Source organism: Salmo salar, chromosome 11, assembly GCF_965601325.2.
Source record: "Salmo salar chromosome 11, fSalSal1, whole genome shotgun sequence".
In the NCBI taxonomy this organism is placed as follows: domain Eukaryota; kingdom Metazoa; phylum Chordata; class Actinopteri; order Salmoniformes; family Salmonidae; genus Salmo; species Salmo salar.
In genome coordinates this window covers 43,280,512-43,295,235 of record NC_138301.1, presented here as the reverse complement: position 1 = coordinate 43,295,235, position 14,724 = coordinate 43,280,512, and positions in this window count along the sequence as shown.

Sequence of the window (14,724 nt, the reverse complement as noted above, 5' to 3'; positions counted from 1 at the left end):
AGGGTTTGCCAACTACTACCGGAGGTTTATCCGGGGTTTTGGTCAGGTAGCGGCTCCCATTACCTCACTGCTGAAGGGGGGACCGGTGCGACTACAGTGGTTGGCTGAGGCGGACAGGGCTTTTGGTCACCTGAACGCTCTGTTTACCTCGGCTCCCGTGCTAGCTCTTCCGGATCCCTCTTTGGCGTTCATAGTGGAGGTGGACGCGTCCGAGGCTGGGAGAGGAGCCGTGCTCTCTCAGCGCTCGGGCACGCCACCAAAGCTCTGCCCCTGTGCTTTCTTTTCGAAGAAGCTCAGCCCTGCGGAGCGAAACTATGATGTGGGGGACCGGGAGCTGTTGGCTGTTGTCAATGCTCTGAAGGCGTGGAGACATTGGCTTGAGGGGGCTAAACATCCTTTCCTCATCTGGACGGACCACCGCAATCTCGAGTACATCCGGGTGGCGAGAAGACTGAACCCTCGCCAGGCAAGGTGGGCCATGTTCTTTACCCGTTTTGTTTTCATTCTGTCCTACAGATCAGGTTCCCAGAACGCTAAGGCAGATGCACTGTCCCGGATGTATGACACAGAGGAGCGGTCCATGGATCACACTCCCATACTTCCGGCCTCTTGCCTGATGGCACCGGTGGTGTGGGAGCTGGACGCGGACATCGAGCGGGCGTTCCGCACAGAGCCCACTCCCCCTCAGTGTCCAGCTGGGCACCTGTACATTCCGTCTGCTCTCCGCGACCGTTTGATCTATTGGGCCCACACGTCACCCTCCTCTGGTCATCCTGGCATCGGTCAGATGGTGCGTTGCCTTAGTGGGAAGTACTGGTGGTCCACCTTGGCCAAGGACGTGAGGGTTTATGTTTCCTCCTGCTCGGTGTGTGCCCAGTGCAAGGCTCCCAGGCACCTGCCCAGAGGGAAGTTACAACCCCTACCCGTTCTACAACGGCCATGGTTGCACCTGTCGGTGGACTTCCACATGGATCTTCCTCCCTCACAGGGCAACACCACGATCCTGGTTGTTGTGGATCGGATTTCTAAGTCCTGCCGTCTCCTCCCTTTGCCCGGGGGACCAGGTCTGACTCTCGACCCAAAACCTGCCCCTCCGCCTGCCCTGCCGTAAGCTGGGTCCGCGGTTTGTGGGGCCATTCAAAGTCCTGAGGAGACTGAACGAGGTATGCTACAGGTTCCCCCAGATTACCGTATGAATCCCTCATTCCATGTGTCTCTCCTCAGGCCGGTGGTGGCTGGTCCACTCCAGGAATCTGAGGTACGGGAGGTTCCTCCGCCCCCTCTGGACATCGAGGGGGCCCCGGCGTATGCTGTTCGAGCCATCCTGGACTCGAGGCGTCGGGCGAGGGGCCTTCAGTACTTCGTGGAGTGGGAGAGGTACGGTCCGGAGGAGAGATGCTGGGTGCCGGTGGAGGACGTCTTGGACCCTACATTGCTGCGGGATTTCCACCGTCTCCACCCGGATCGCCCTGCGCCTCATCCTCCGGGTCATCCCCGAGGTCGGTGTCAAGGGGGGTACTGTCACGACATCTGCCGAAGTCGGTCCCTCTCCTTGTTCGGGCGGCGTTCGGTGGTCGACGTCACCGGCCTTCTAGCCATCGCCGAGGCACTTTTCATTTTCCATTTGTTTTGTCTTTGTCTAACACAACTGGTTTCAATCCCCCAATTTCTTGTTCATTATTTAACCTTCTGTTCCCCCATGTTTGTTTGTGAGTAATTGTTCGTTGTATATCGGTCCGTTATTGTGGGCTCGCATTGTTGCTTTGTATTTGTGTATTTTTGAGTAAAATACGTTGATTACTTATATCTGATGTACTGCGCCTGACTCTCTACACCAGCTACACACAGAACCCATTACAAGTTAACATCATAGAAACATTTTAATTAGGTCAGGACCCAGACAGGGAGCCTAAGAAAATGAATTATTTAGGCTATATTATTTCAATTATTTCAAGGCTATAGCCTGCAAAGAAACACATTGTGGAGAATTAGCGAGTGCGACACACTAGGCTGGTAGGGAGTCATGGACATTAAGCGCTCAGCATTTAAACAACATTTTGATGTATTAAATCATTATAGTCTATAAACTGCGCATGAAGGCTGTGACTTAGAATGAAATACAAATTAAACTAAAAATGCCTTATTAGGCTCAGTCAACAGTGTCATTGAATTCATTTCTAGAAACACCCGTTTGGCTAGAGTCTATGAATTCAGGCTCATGCGATGGTGCCTGGAGAGCAGGCCAGCAGTGGAGAAAATGTTCTCTGCACTTGCAGAGCCACTGGGAATGCTAAACACCCTTTTAGCCACTCTTGCCAGGCTGGGCAGGGATGCAGAGGTCTTTTTTTAATACCGACTATACAGTATATACACCCCTTCATATTAATGGATTTGGCTATTTTAGCCACACCTGTTGCTGACAGGTGTATAAAATTGAGCACACAGCCATGCAATCTCCATAGACAAACATTGGCAGTCGAATGGCCTGACTGAAGAGCTCAGTGACTTTCAACGTGGCATTGTCATAGGATGCCACCGTTCCAACAAGTCAGTTGGTAAAATTTCTAACCTGCTGGAGCTGCCCCGGTCAACTGTAAGTGCTGTTATTGTGAAGTGGAAACGTCTAGGAAGAACAACGGCTCAGCCACGAAGTGGTAGGCCACACAAGCACACAGAACGGGACCGCCAAGTGCTGAAGCGCGTAAAACATAATCTGTATTCAGTTGCAACACTCACTACAGAGTTCTAAACTGCCTCTGGAAGCAAGCTTCATGAAATGGGTTTCCATGGCCAAGTAGGCTCACGCAGGCCTAAGATCATGCGCAATGCCAAGAATCGGTTGGAGTTGTCTAAAGCTCGCCGCCATTGGACTCTGGAGCAGTGGAAACACGTTCTCTGCCATGATGAATCACGCTTCACCATCTGGCAGTCCAACGGCCACATCTGGATTTGGCTTGTGGCAGGAGAACGCTACCTGCCTGAATGCAAAGTGACAACTGTAAAGTTTGGTGGAGGATGAATAATGGTCTGGGTCTGTTTTTCATGGTTCGGGCTAGGCCCCTTAGTTCCGGTGAAGGGAAATCTTAATGCTATAGCATACAATGACATTCTAAACAATTCTGTGCTTCCAACTTTGTGGCAACATTTTGGGGAAGGCCCTCTCCTGTTTCATCATGACAATTCCCCCGTGCACAAAGCGAGTTACATACAGAAATGGTTTGTCAAGATTGGTGTGGAAGAACTTGACTGGCCTGCACAGAGCCCTGACCTTAACCCCATCGAACACCTTTGGGATGAATTGGAACACCGACTGTGAGCCAGGCCTAATTGCCCTGACATCAGTACCTCGTTACCCGGCCTCACTAATGCTCTTGAGGTTGAATGGAAGCAAGTCCCAGGTACTGTAGATACTACTGTACTGTAGCTCAGTAGAAAGGTACTATAGATACTACTGTATTGTAGCTCAGTAGAAAGGTACTGTAGATACTACTGTATTGTAGCTCAGTAGAAAGGTACTGTAGATACTACTGTATTGTAGCTCAGTAGAAAGGTACTGTAGATACTACTGTATTGTAGCTCAGTAGAACGGTACTATAGATACTACTGTATTGTAGCTCAGTAGAAAGGTACTATAGATACTACTGTATTGTAGCTCAGTAGAAAGGTACTGTAGATACTACTGTATTGTAGCTCAGTAGAAAGGTACTGTAAATACTACTGTATTGTAGCTCAGTAGAAAGGTACTGTAGATACTACTGTATTGTAGCTCAGTAGAAAGGTACTGTAGATAGAAGATCTCAAGGTAGACCATTTCCATGACATACATATCTAGGATTGGTTCTCTTTTCTCAATCAATATCCAGACCCCAAACATGTAAACTCACTAGCTGGCTAAAGTGGTTAATGTTTGGCAGGCCGTCTTCACAGAGATTCCTATGGTCCAAGATTAAGAGTTGCTGGCATTTATCCAGTTGTCTGGCCCCACATTATCTTCAACACCCCGGACAGCATGTTTTCATAAGGAGGCTCCTTGTCTAGCCAGGACCCAGGGGGGTTTGTGTGTGTGTGTGTGTGTGTGTGTGTGTGTGTGTGTGTGTGTGTGTGTGTGTGTGTGTGTGTGTGTGTGTGTGTGTGTGTGTGTGTGTGTGTGTGTGAGGGAGCCAGGGGGCTTGGTGAGGAGTTGACTACACTCTGTGTATGAGTATGTCTCTAGCAGAGGGCCATTAGGGGAGCAATGGAGCTGATGACATGTTATTCCTGTGACATGCCTGGCCCCTGGCTCCTGGCCCCTGGCTCCTCTGCTCTCTACTGGACCATGGGAGCCCCCGGGCCTCCAAGTGGACAGAGACAGACAAACGCACAGACAGAGGGAGGGAGGGAGGTTATTTTAGGAGGTGGTCTGGTGCCGGACGCCGGACGCCCTGTCTCCCACCACCAGCCAGTCCCCCAGTCCAGCACACAACATATCTCCTGATACACTATCAACAGGCAGGCAGGCCGGCGCATTTTTAAACGGGAGCCAGGGCAGTTATTAGACTGACGCCAAGGGAACAGAGTTATCAGAGGCCCGAGAGACAGTAGATAAAATGGTTGTTCCTCCAATAAGAACGGTCTGGGGGGAAACAACACGACCACAGTAAAAACACTCTACCAAGCACGCTACGTAGTTATAGTAACTCAGTGCTTCAGAAGTTATCACAACAAGTCAGCTCGCATTTAAACACTGAACTACCCTTCTTACAACAACAAAACATACGCAATTGATTTAGAGATTTTGTATATGCTTCATTTTATTGGTCACATACACATATTTAGCTGATGTTATTGTGGGTGTAACGAAATGCTTGTGTTTCTAGCTCCAACAGTGCAGTAGTATCTAACAATACACAACAATACACACAAATCTAAAAGTAAAAGAATGGAATTAAGAAATATATAAATATTAGGACGAGCAATGTCATAGTGGCATTGACTAAAATACAGTAGAATAGAATTCAGTCAGTGGAGATTTTAGCATGTGAATCTTGGTTGGGAGAAAAAAAATGTGGGATGCATGTCAGCAAAGCCAGTACACAACACAACACTAAACAATACTTTAATTGCGCTATAACGTTGACAAACCTGGCTTTCAGCAGAGCCTTGTCTGGCAGGGAAACAGTTCATTCAGCCATATTTATTGCCTTTTAAAAAATCATAGCTGATATGGCAGAATTGCTTAAACAAATGTGGTTTCTACTGACAATTGAGATGTACAAATTATGGCATAAGGGGACAACATGTGGATAAGAGGCAATCCATAATTTTGATTAAGACATTAATGAGCGAGCTAGGACAGACGTAGTCAATATAACTATTTGTTCAGCACTTTTGAAATGTACAGCAACAGAATTCAGAACATGGGCTGTTATTACAGTGTACTCCCTGTACACCAACTCAGAACCGTAGTATAAACAAATGGGGCATATAAACAGACAACGAAAGCTCTTTCAATATTTGATGATTACATATCTCTAAAACAGGTTATAGGCTATTTTTGCACCACCAAGTTAGAACAGTAGGTGAAATTAAAAGGTGAAAATAGAACAAATTATTAGGGTAAGGCACATTGAACGCCGTTTGTGTCTTTGCGTGTCAAAAAAGATACATGTCATATAACACTATTTGACGCGTTAAATAAGCTTTTAATTTGACACATCAAATAACACAATTGTATTATAGAATGTTGTGTGTGCTGAATTTGCATGTGCAAGCCAAGCACCACAACTACTAACGTTATGTGTTTACAATACCACGTTGGGGAAAATAGACTAAATTATAAAGGTGAGACACATGGGCTACTAACTGCTTACTACACAACATACACTTAGTATTACTTTCTTAGCTACAGAATACATTTCTCCCTTGCATATTACATCATTTATGCAGCAGCATACAATACATTTTTGGTGGCGCAGGGGTCCTTTGTGGGCAAATTTTTTCATCAAACTTTGTCATCTAAGTCTGGCATTCTCTGGATTTATGATGGGAACTCAGAGAGAAAAAAACACAGCCACTCCACACGCAGGCTAACGTTAGTGGTTTCTTTGCAACGCTTGCAGTAACCCACGGATTCCTTCCAAACGACTCATTGTTGAATTTGCGATTTTCAACTTGTTGTGTAATGTTTATGTCCAATGGCCGATGAGCACCGACATGTTTTATCTATAATTTCTCTTCATTATTTCTCTTCATATGACAAGGGTTAAAAAGGATTTGCCAGTAGATTGTCAACTTGATGACAACTGATGATGATTGCTAGCTAAGACTTTGAAGGTAAGATGTTGATGTGATCAGTCCAATCAATGCTACTGTTGATATAACGTAATTTGATGTCATTCTATCTGTGACCAATGACCTTGAGCCTTCCTGGATGGGCACGTGACTCACCACCTGGATTTGGTCTTATGTAGCAAAATTTGAAATTGGGTTTTTTATATTGGTAAAAAGTAGAGACTCAGAGCTACAAAATGGTATATCATACACTGCATTTTTGAGGAACAATGGGAAAGTAATTCTGCTTTGAAAGTAATTCTGCTTTGATACACTTGTAAACTCACTTTTGAAAAAAGGGCATTTTAGTGTTTTGGTGCGAGAACTCTTCATTGTCTACACCCATTCAGCATCGTTCACACCCTCTTAAGCTTTAGCCCCACCCATCTCCTTGCATTCAGAGCGCACACTTGACGCTCTGGCCGATGATTTGTTTAGCTCTGGATAACATGAAAACAGCCTAACCAGCTCTGCTGGCAACAATTTCATTATGTTTTTTTGCTGACGTTTACTGACACCGGCCATATTCAACAGGTGTTGTACACTTTAGCATAAGACATGTAGCTAGCTACCTAGGTAAACAATGAACCTAGCTAGGTAAACAACATGTAAGATCACACATATCACACCACCTAAAGTTAGCTAGGGAGCCAGCCAGCTAACACTAGCTAACAGTACACTTTAGCTTGAAATGAAACAACTTCCTGTGAAAATTAGAAATGTGTAATATCTGAAAATGTAGCTAGCTAGACTATCTTGTGGCATGGATCTGTCTCCCTGTCACAGATCCATGCCACAAATGCCCTTAGTTTGAAGTCGTAATCCAGAAACAGGTGTTTCCCACATCTCTTTAGCTATCACACTCTAATTCCACTGATTTCAAAACTCAATTCTCCAGAAAGTGGAGAGCATCACTTATGCAGCTACATTAAAAAAAAGCTGCGTTCGACAGGAATTACCAACACAGACTGACGAGCCTTCTATATGGCAGACCAATTCAAAGTCATCTCTCTGCATGTCTTAGCCCACTCATTATCTCAGCCAATCATGGCGAGTGGGAAGGTTCCTGATTTTTTCTGTGGCTTAACCAACAAGGCTCATAATTTAACTATTTTATTTTGTTCACATTTACAGATGGCATACAAGTTTATTATTAAGGCACATGAAAGTTCACATGTTTTTTGTAAAAAAAATATTTTTTACGTTCAAACTACTCCACTGTGAAGTCATGGCTTGCGACATACGCCTAGTTTCCTGAATCGGGTCACATATAACTCTATGGCAGAACCCAAGGGGCAAAAATGTTCTGAGCCAATCATGACAGAAAATTGAGCCAATCAGGCGCAACGCTCTGTATTTTCTGCTGGCTAGCCCCACCACCACAGAAAGCACTGAGCTAGGCTGAAACACCTGCATTTTGGAGCTGCCTTACAAAAAAGAGACCATGTTTGTATGCGGCTTTATTAACTCAATGACATTTTTTTTTTAATTGTTTGCAAACGTATATGTGACTCGTATTAATACAGAAATAACAAGCAAAACAGGCAAGCCCCCCCAAAAAATGTAAATGCTATTTTTTTTACCTAAAAGTGTGGTGCTCTGAATGACGGGTCACCACTGAATTGTCACGTCCTGACCAGTATAGGGGTTATTTGTATTTGTAGGTTGGTCAGGACGTGGCAGAGGGTATTTGTTTTATCTGGTTCAGGGGTTATGTGTATTGTAGAGGGGTGTTTTATTCATGTATTCCGGGGTTTTGGTGTATGTTCTGGTTTTTGTATTCTAGGTTTTTCTAGTGTGTGTATTTCTTTGTTGGTCCGTGTGGCTCTCGATCAGGAACAGCTGTTCGTCGTTGTTCCTGATTGAGAGCCATATTTAAGAGCTTGTGTTCACATGTTTGTTTGTGGGTAGTTGATTTTGGGCGACATATGACTCGACAGATCCCGTGCTTAGGGGTGATGGGTGCTGTGGCGAGGCCGGGTATTTTTAGGCCGGTATGCGCAGTACCAGCGCCCCGCATGTGCAGGGGAAAGTGGGCATCCAGCCAGTAGGGGTGATGCCAGTCCTGCGCTCGAGACCGCCAGTGCGCCTCTACGATCCAGTGTTTCCCGCTACACGCACTAGCCTTGAGGTGCGTGTCTCCAGGCTGGCACGTCCAGTACCAGCACCACGCATCAGGCTTCCAGTGCGTCAGCCCACTCCAACTCGGCCGGTTCCTGCTCCCCGCATTAGCCCTGAGGTGCGTGTCTCCAGGCTGGCACGTCCAGTACCAGCACCACGCATCAAGCTTCCAGTGAGTCAGCCCAGTCCAACTCAGCCTGTTCCCGCTCCCCGCACTAGGCCGGAGGTGCGTGTCTCCAAACTGGTACCTCCACTACCAGCCCCACACATCAGGCTTCCAGTGCGTCAGACCAGGCCCGAGTGTCCGGCAACAGTGCCTCGTCCAGAGTGTCCGGCAACAGTGCCTCGTCCAGAGTGTCCGGCAACAGTGCCTCGTCCAGAGTGTCCTGCAACAGTGCCTCGTCCAGAGTGTCCTGCAACAGTGCCTCGTCCAGAGTATCCGGAACCAGGTGAGACGGCCCACTGTCCGGAACCAGGTGAGACGGCCCACTGTCCGGAACCAGGTGAGACGGCCAACTGTCCGAAACCGAGTGAGACGGTCCACTGTCTGGTCTTAGAAGCTGTTTTTCAGTCTCTCGGTCCCAGCTTTGATGCACCTGTACTGTCCTCGCCCTTCTGGATGGTAGCGGGGTGAACAGGCCGTGTCTCAGGTGGTTGATTTATGTCTTTGATGATCTTTTTGGCCTTCCTGTGACATCGGGTGCTGTATGTGTCCTGGAGGGCAGGCAGTGTGCCGCCGGTGATGCGCTGGGCAGACCGCACCACCCTCTGGAGAGCCAAGCGGTTGCGGGCGGTAAAGTTTCCAAACCAGGCGGCGATACAGCCCGACAGGATGCTCTCAATTGTGCATCTGTAAAAGTTTGTGAGGGTCTTAGGGGCCAAGCCAAATTTCTTCAGCCTCCTGAGGTTGAAGAGGCGCTGATGCGCCTTCTTCACTACACTGTCTGTGTGGGGGGACCATTTCAGATTGTCAGTGATGTGTACGCCGATGAACTTGAAGCTTTTCACCTTATCCACTGTGGTCCCGGTGTGGATAGGGGTGTGCTCCCTCTGCTGTTTCCTGAAGTCCACAATCAGCTCCTTCGTTTTTGTTGACATTGAGGGAGAGGTTATTTTCCTGGCACCACTCTGCCAGGGCCCTCACCTCCTCCCTGTAGGCTGTCTCGTCATTGTTGGTAATCAGGCCTACTACTGTTGTGTCATCTGCAAACTTGATGATTGAGTTGGAGACGTGTGTGGCCATGCAGTCATGGGTGAACAGGGCGTACAGGAGGGGGCTGAGCACGCACCTTTGTGTGGCCCCTGTGTTGAGGATCAGCGAAGTGGAGGTGTTTTTTCCTATCTTCACCACCTGGGGGCGGCCCGTCAGGAAGTCCAGGACCCAGTTGCACAGGGCGGGGTTCAGACCCAGGGCCCCGAGCTTAATGATGAGCTTGGAGGGTACTATGGTGTTGAAGGCTGAGCTATAGTCTATGAACAGCATTCTTACATAGGTATTCCTCTTGCCCAGATGGGATAGGGCAGTGTGCAGTGCGATGGTGATTGCAAAGTCAGTGGACCTATTGGGGCGGTATGCAAATTGAAGTGGGTCTAGGGTGTCAGGTAAGGGAGAAGTTATATGACCCTTAACAAGCCTCTCAAAGCACTTCATGATGACAGAAGTGAGTGCTACGAGGCTATAGTCATTTAGTTCAGTTATCTTTACTTTCTTGGGTACAGGAAGAATGGTGGACATCTTGAAGCAAGTGGGGACAGCAGAATGGAAAAGGGAGAGATTGAATATGTCCGTAAACACACCAGCCAGATTACAACCAGAGGACGTGGCTAGGGATGCCGTCTGGGCTGGCAGCCGTGCGAGGGTTAACACGCTTAAATGTCTTACTCACGTCAGGCACGGAGAACGAGAGCCCACAGTCCTTGGGAGCGTGCCGCGTCGGTGGCACTGTGTTATCCTCAAAGCGGGCCACGTCGATGACACTGTGTTATCCTCAAAGCGGTCCGCGTATTTGACACTGTGTTATCCTCAAAGCGGGCCGCGTTGGTGGCACTGTGTTATCCTCAAAGCGGGGCCGCGTTGGTGGCACTGTGTTATCCTCAAAGCGGCTGAAGAAGGTGTTTAGCTTGTCCGGGAGCGAGATGTCGGTCTCCGCGACGAGGCTGGTTTTCTCTTTGTAATCTATGATTGTCTGTAGACCCTGACACATACATCTTGTCTGAGCCATTGAATTGCGACTCCACTTTGTCTTTGTACTGAAGTTTTGCGTGTGTGTGTGCGCGCGTGTGTGTGTGTGTGTGTGTGTGTGTGTGTGTGTGTGTGTGTGTGTGTGTGTGTGTGTGTGTGTGTGTGTGTGTGTGTGTGTGTGTGTGTGTGTGTGTGTGTGTACTTGTGTGTGCTATTATGACACACAATCTTGTTGTCCCTCATCACTAAAGACTAACCAAATTCGGCTAGTTAGAAGTCAGCATAATTACCTTTTCTGCCCTCGAGGCACTATTTATTGAGCAACATCAGAACGAGGCTTCCATATCAGCTAAAAATGACCAATTAAGCAGGAATCTGGCAGATGTTTTTCATTTCATATCAAATTAGAATAAACTGAACATCCTTTGTTTGTTTGTGTTTTGGTATTTGAAGTGGGATCTTCAGTCTGCGTTGCTTTAAGGGGTCAGCCGTGTGGTGGTTTCAAAACAAATCCATTCTGACAAGGCTGCCTTGATGTCTGACTGGGTCAGCTTCTCAGAAAGTAAGATTTAGATGCCTTTTGCGTTTAGGTAATTTAGTTCATGGTTGGGGATCAAGCGGTTTGGTTCAGGATATACAGCGCATTCAGAAAGTATTCATCCCCCTTGACTTTTTCAACATTTTTTTACGTTACACCCTTATTCTAAAATGGATTAAATAAAAAAAATCCTCAGCAATCTACACACAATACCACAAAATGACAATGTGAAAACAGGTTTTTAGAACTGTTGGCAAAAAATATATATATAAAAAAACAGAAATACTGTATTTACATAAGTATTCAGACTCTTTGCTATGAGACTTGAAATTGAGCTCAGGTGCATCCTGTTTCCATTGATCATCCTTGAGATGTTTCTACAACTTGAATGGAGTCCACCTGTGGTAAATTCAATTGATTGGACATGATTTGTAAAGGCACACACCTGTCTAAATAAGGTCCTACACTTGTCAGCGCATGTCAGAGCAAAAACCAAGCCATGAGGTTGAAGGAATTGTCCGTAGAGCTCCGAGACAGGATTGTGTCGAGGCACGGATCTGGGGAAGGGTACCAAAAAATGTGTGCAGCATTGAAGGTCCCCAAGAACACAGTGGCCTCCATCATTCATTTTATTTAACTAGGCAAGTCAGTTAAGAACCAGTTCTTATTTACAATGACAGCCTACCCCGATCAAACCCTAACCCGGACGAAGCTGGGAAAATTGTGCAGCGCCCCATGGGACTCCAAATCACGACTGGTTGTGATACATCCCAGGATCAAACCAGGGTCTGTAGTGACGCCTCTAGCACTGAAATGCAGTGCCTTATACTGCTGCGCCACTCGGGAGCCCCTTCTTCAATAGAAGAAGTTTGGAACCACCAAGACACGTCCTAGAGCTGACCGCCCATGCCAAGCATCATGTCTGGAGGAAACCTGGTACCATCCCTACGGTGAAGCATGGTGGTGGCAGCATCATGCTGTGGGGATGTTTTTCAGCTGGAGGGACTGGGAAACTAGGCAGGATTAAGGCAAAGATGAACGGAGCAAAGTACAAAGATATCCTTGATGAAAACCTGCTCCAGAACGCTCAGGACCTCAGACTGGGGGCGAAGGTTCAAATTCCAACAGGACAAAGACCCTACGCACACAGCCAAGACAACGCAGGAGTGGCTTCGGGACAAGACTCAATGTCCTTGAGTGGCCCGGCCAAGGCTGGACTTGAACTCGATCGAACATCTCTGGAGAGACCTGAAAATAGCTGTGCAGCGTCGCTCCCCATCAAACCTGACAAAACTTTATAGGATCTGCAGAGAAGAATGGAAGAAACTCCCCAAATACAGATCTGCCAAGCTTGTAGCATCATACCCAAGAAGAATCGAGGCTGTAATCGCTGCCAAAGGTGCTTCAACAAAGTGCTGACTAAAGGGTCTGAATACTTATGTAAATGTGGTATTTCAGTTTTTATTTTTTATACATTTGCAAACATTTATAAAAACCTGTTTTTGCTTTGTCATTATGGGGTAATGTCTGTAGATTGATTAGGTAAAAAAAAAACGATTTAATACATTTTAGTGTAAGGCTGTAACGTAACAAAATGTGGAAAAAGTCAAGGGGTCTGAATACTTTCCTAATGCACTGTATCTACTAGGTAATATGGGAAAGTGGCACAAGTTGCCTTGTGGGAGTTTGCTTCTGTAGCCGGAGGGGATTTTAATCTTCCACCTTGAAAGGTTCTGATGCACTCATTCTAATCTAACCACTTGGCTAACGGCTACTAGTCCAGGATACACTCTAATAACAGTCATTCTAATCTAACCACTTGGCTAACGGCTACTAGTCCAGGATACACTCTAATAACAGTCATTCTAATCTAACCACTTGGCTAACGGCTACTAGTCCAGGATACACTCTAATAACAGTCATTCTAATCTAACCACTTGGCTAACGGCTACTAGTCCAGGATACACTCTAATAACAGTCATTCTAATCTAACCACTTGGCTAACGGCTACTAGTCCAGGATACACTCTAATAACAGTCATTCTACTCTAACCACTTGGCTAACCGCTACTAGTCCAGGATACACTCTAATAACAGTCATTCTAATCTAACCACTTGGCTAACCGCTACTAGTCCAGGATACACTCTAATAACAGTCATTCTAATCTAACCACTTGGCTAACGGCTACTAGTCCAGGATACACTCTAATAACAGTCATTCTAATCTAACCACTTGGCTAACCGCTACTAGTCCAGGATACACTCTAATAACAGTCATTCTAATCTAACCACTTGGCTAACCGCTACTAGTCCAGGATACACTCTAATAACAGTCATTCTAATCTAACCACTTGGCTAACGGCTACTAGTCCAGGATACACTCTAATAACAGTCATTCTAATCTAACCACTTGGCTAACCGTTACTAGTCCAGGATACACTCTAATAACAGTCATTCTAATCTAACCACTTGGCTAACCGCTACTAGTCCAGGATACACTCTAATAACAGTCATTCTAATCTAACCACTTGGCTAACCGCTACTAGTCCAGGATGCACATGATAGGTTTTCCATTTATCTATTAATTAACAACATGGGTCATCTTGGATGACACGGACACATTTCCTTGTCAAATTGGCTCCCAGAACCCTCCAGATGTTTAGTTATGACCAGTGTGACAACCTGCCTGGTCTCCTAAAAAGTCTCCTTGTGTGGAGACCTATTGTTTGTCCTATTTTGCCACAACTCCAAATGGATAATTGCATGACATGCTATAGACCAGGTTTATGATAAATCTTCCTTGTCTTTCCTGTCTCAATGGCGTTTTAAAACACATGCAAGTATGCAGAAGCTCTCTAACAACAGCTATGTTTTCCCTGTCCAGAATTTGATTGAGTTACACTGGGGAACACATTTTGAACAGGTGCCTTGCACACACCCCTTCCCCATACCCCTCAACCCCTTTCCACCTCCGCCTCCACTACCCCAAACTCTCTGATCCTTTGGACGAAACCGGACCCCCGACAGAAAGACTTTAACGTGCCTTTCAGTCCTCCCAGCCCCTTGGTTGAGATGGGGCCGCAAAGAGAGGAAAAACACAGAACTCTACGTACACACAGGGTTATCTATTCTTATTTCAGTCACAAGCAGTTCATGACGTGGCACCAGTGGAGGCTGCTGAGGGGAGGACAGCTCATAATAATGGCTGGAATTACATTTACGTCATTTAGCAGAGGCTCTTATCCAGAGCAACTTACAGTAGTGAATGCATACATTTCATGCATTTTTTTTTTGTTGTCCTGGCCCCTTGTGGGAATCAAACCCACAACCCTGGCATTGCACACAACATGCTGGCGTTGCAAACACCATGCTCTACCAACTGAGCCGCAGGGAAGACAGACTTTTGTCATTGGATTGGAAGTTACAAAGAACTGGGGGGGTGTTCAGTAGGAAGACTGTGCAGGAAACAATTACTGTAGTAGGACAATATTTTTTCCAGATTCTATTTGTACTTCTACAATATGAATGCTCCTTTTTGTTTCACGTTTGGAAAAGTATTATCCTGCTTGTTCCCT